The sequence below is a fragment of the Cinclus cinclus genome, chromosome Z (genome assembly GCF_963662255.1).
Source record: "Cinclus cinclus chromosome Z, bCinCin1.1, whole genome shotgun sequence".
Lineage (NCBI taxonomy): Eukaryota > Metazoa > Chordata > Aves > Passeriformes > Cinclidae > Cinclus > Cinclus cinclus.
The window spans coordinates 3,570,706-3,575,108 of NC_085084.1; positions in this window are offsets into that span (position 1 = coordinate 3,570,706).

Sequence of the window (4,403 nt, forward strand, 5' to 3'; positions counted from 1 at the left end):
AGATATGTTTTCCTGATAACCACCCACTTTCATATATTATCTATTTATTTTTCTCTGGTATCTTAGTGGAACTTGGAACATATTAAATCTATTTTTTTTTCCAGTAGGCATTTAGTTCATTGCTGGAAGCAAAATTTCTCATTCTTTCTGGTTACATTATTCTCACAAATTGCAGTAGGCAAAATGATATTTTTAATGGGTACTTGTGTAATTAAGTAGAAGAATGTTCACAGAAATTAGCTTTATTAGTGCCTAGTGGGGTTGCAGTTTGAACCTTTTCAGTCTACAGTTAGAAATATTAGATAGCAAATTGTTTCAGAGCAAAATACACATTTCTAGACTTTTCTAAAACACTGTTGTGAATGGAATGGCTCCTTAAAGCTTTGGAAATGGACTTCCTGAAATAAAGTACTTGATCAAACAGAAAGAGTTTAGGCTGTGCAGGTACTCTGTGTGTGCAATACCTTTTTTTTTTTTTTTCTCCCCCTGTAATTTTTCATCTATAATTGTTTTCAGACCTGAACTAGCTCATATGCCAACTTTCCTTAGATTTGTAATGTTTGGAAAACTGCAGTGGCAGAGGCTGGCTTAATGTTGCAGAAGGAGACTCTCGGGGACAGTGAAGTACCTCCTGTTGCTCTGATGCACAAGGAGTTAATTGTGACTCCTTAATTGTCACCTCCACAGTGTCATCTGCACACACAAAAAAAGGTGACAATCAGGTGTTTCCCCTTACCGTGAATGTGCTCTTTGGACAAATAGACCATGTCATCATTTAATCTATGACACTAAGATAACAACAAATACTAGGACTAGCATTTTATTAGTAAGTCCCCCACTTTTCACTTTTAAAATAGCCTTCTATTTACTGAAAATGCATGTTTGTTTTCAGAATGAAGAGGAGAGGGAGAGGTAAGAAAGTGGACATTTCATTTGAAAACTAGATTAACAAGTTTGTAGTTATAAGATGTGACTAACCAGAAACACAGCTTGGATAACTCAAAGTGGGTGAAGGCAGAAATTTCAAATGCAGTGTTTCAAAATGTAGTTAACTTGAGAGAAAATAAATGCTGTTTAGTGTGGAGGCTAGATAGTTTGCTCTAATTTAGGCTTAGATATCTCTCTTTCCTTAATGCCGCTTCCGAAATTAATTTTCTGTGTACATTTACTGTAAGTATTTCTCCTAAGGGAAAGTATCCATTGAAATCACATTAAAAGTTTTGATTATCCTTAGGGCATTTAACAAAACAGATTTTGTAATTGAGAGGTAGTTGGTTACACCATTTCCAGTGTAACCATATAAATCCATATAAGGATTTAAGGGCTTGTTTATCTGTGGGCTTGAAACTTGAGTAGTGGTGGAGGGAACAACAAATACTTCAACTGTTTTCATGGAAGGAAGTGAAGATCCATGTGTTTACCTTGACCCCCTGAGTCTTTTTGCTTCATTATTTCACTGTAGTGTTTCTGACACACACATCTATATTAAATAGGCAGAGTTTTTTTAACTGTCTGAATTTCAGACAGTGCTGCTGTCAGTGATGACTAGAGAAAACCTTATTTGGCTGCAGTGGTGAGAATGAAACGAGTGAGTGTTACTGATGAAGAGATCCCTTGAAAGACCTCATTTTCAATACATTTCACATTTTTTCCCCCAGCCCCTGGTTATTTCCCCAAGCCATTATTTCTCATTCTGAATCCAATTTCCCATTCCTTTTAAGTCAATAGTTTGACTTTATCTTACTATTTTCTTTACAAATGTTAAGACCACACACTCAGCTCTGCTAACACATTGTATTATGCTACTAGTAGACAAATTTTAACATCACATCACATACATGTTGCATTTGCTGTTGTAACATGCCTTTTAAAAAATATGTTTATTGGATGAAATTTTCTCTTTCTCAAGAAAAAATCTGGTTCTTCAATATAATTTATTATGCCTTTTAAAATTCTGTCTGTTCAATAAAATCTTTGCTACATTATAAATACCTGTAACGAAAATATAATTTAAAATTCTGAGAGAAAACTTTTTTTTTACTTTTACATTTTTCACAAAACCCACACAGGCACCAAGGAAAGACTAACAATAAAAATAATTTACTCCTGTACAAGCTGATCTGGGTTGGAAACATTCAAAAGAGAAATTTTAAACTTGTCATCTGTTGAAACTTTGGCTGCAGCATAGGAACTGATCTTAAAACAAAGGAGGGTGTTTTGTTTCCCACCCTTTAAACCCGAAAATTTCTTTCAAGGCCTGATGGAGTGTTGTTAGTACTTTCCTCACTGTAATATAGCTGATTGAGGACTGGCTAAATTTGTTGTTATCTGAGGGAACCAGCCTCTAAGCTTCATTGCACAGGACTAAAAGTGGCCCTTACCTTGCCAGATGAGTCTATTCTGAAAATAAAACATTAGTGAAAATAAGTGCTCTCATTCTGTAATAGCAGCAGTTAGAAATTTTCAGGGTTTGGTTGTTCATTAGTTATGCATTGCCAGAAAGCTTTTGCATGGAAAATACAGCAAAGGGAAAGCTTTCTGATCTGGACCACTTGCAGAGTTTGATTTGTTTTTTTAAACAACTTCTCTTCCTAAGCAAATTTCTTAGTACAGAGAGTGAATCAGTACAAGAGACATTCAATAGTGGAGATATTATCCTTCGACTGTTGGCTAAAAGAATATTAATGAATTCTTAAAACTGACAAAAAAGACAGGCTAAGCCAAAGATAGGCATGAAGCCACCACAAAGAATGTTTCTTAAATCTTGTATTTGGTAAGACAATTTCCAAGTTTGTTTTTAGAGAAGTCATTTTTTCAACAGAAGACTTCATTAGTTACAGTAAATAGGTTTACTTTTAAATTACAGAATTTAGTGTGAAATTTGGAAAACTTTTATTTGAACTGATGGATTATGAGCAAAATGTAAAATTCCTGTCTTAGACACACTTGTATTATTTTAAGGAATAGACAAGGAAGAAGAATCTAATCAAATACTTACAGAGAGTTTGCAAAACACACTTCAATAGTAGACAAGAGAAAATAAAATAAAAAGCAGTCAGCACTTTTTTGGATTTTCTTTAGCACTTCAATGAGATAACTATCCCCTGGGAATCTTCATTGTCTTGTTCTAGATCCCCTACCTTTTCTGAGTGTCCAACATGGCTTTTTTTTATTATTTTTTATTTTATTTATTAGAAGCAAAATAATATATAATTTTTACTCTTTTTAAAGAGGTATGCTAATGTTAGGGAGTTGCTTACCCTAGTTGCTTTCAGACAGCCACCTCTGCCTCAACATTTTCTTCCCACTCCACATTCCATGCTCACCCTTCTCAGGGTATTTTTTTTGTTTGTTTGTTTTTAATCTCAGACAATTTTGCCTTGTCTTTCTAGATGTTTTGGGAATTTTACAGTCTTCGGGCGGCATTTTCTGCAATGGCTACCTTTTCTGTTCTGCTTGACCTGACTACTTGCAGATGTTGGCATCTCAGAAGGCAGCTGTACTACTTTGGAGATCTAACTGAGGCTCCACAGGTAGGAGGTTGGAGCCCAAGGCTCATATAATTGACACAAACAGATCAGTACTCCATCAGGTGATTCATAACCCATGAAAAGAAAGCCAAGTGCTCTGAAGTGAGACTCTGTCCTCATTAAACACATACGGCCTAGAAAGACCAGGCTCATAATTCAGGCACTTCACTTGGGTAAGTTCCAAGTTAGCTGGAGAGAATGCCATCCCGTGGTGTGGGATGCCTCACTGGGGGCTCTTTTTTTATTATTGTGTTTCTGTCTGCAGTCTAAATTGAGAATAACTTAATCAGCTTTCACTGATGCCCCAGTCCAACCCCAGCCTCCCAGATATTCCATTACAGGAGAACAGAAGGGCAAGGGAGCATTGTTTGGAGAAGGAACAAAACACCTATGATGGAAGCAGTACTGGCTGCAAGTATTAAATTGGAATAAATGACGAATATAACAAAGACTGCAATATGAGTGACAAATCCATGGATGAGAATATATCCCCATAGCTTTGGCAGTTTGGTTCAAAACTGCTTGGTAATTCAGGTTTTGAATCCTACTGCATGCTTCAGTGAAGAGGGTGGAAGAATAAGTAATGTGAAAACTGTTTAAAATCTAGTATTAGGGTTTTAAGGGAAGTACTATTGCATTTTGTGCCTGAGGGAGCAAATCTACTCTGAAGAAAGGTTTTGAAAAAAGAGAATACTAAAAAGTGTAATTTTCCTGCCTTATCCCCTCACACCCGTTTTTTCCCTTCTTTGATATTTGTATTAAATATGAAGCAATCAAAGCAGCAATCACACAACTAGAGCATACACAGACTTTGGAAAAAAAAACTACAGGTGGGTAGAACGAATATTTCCAACTCAATGCCATACCCTACAG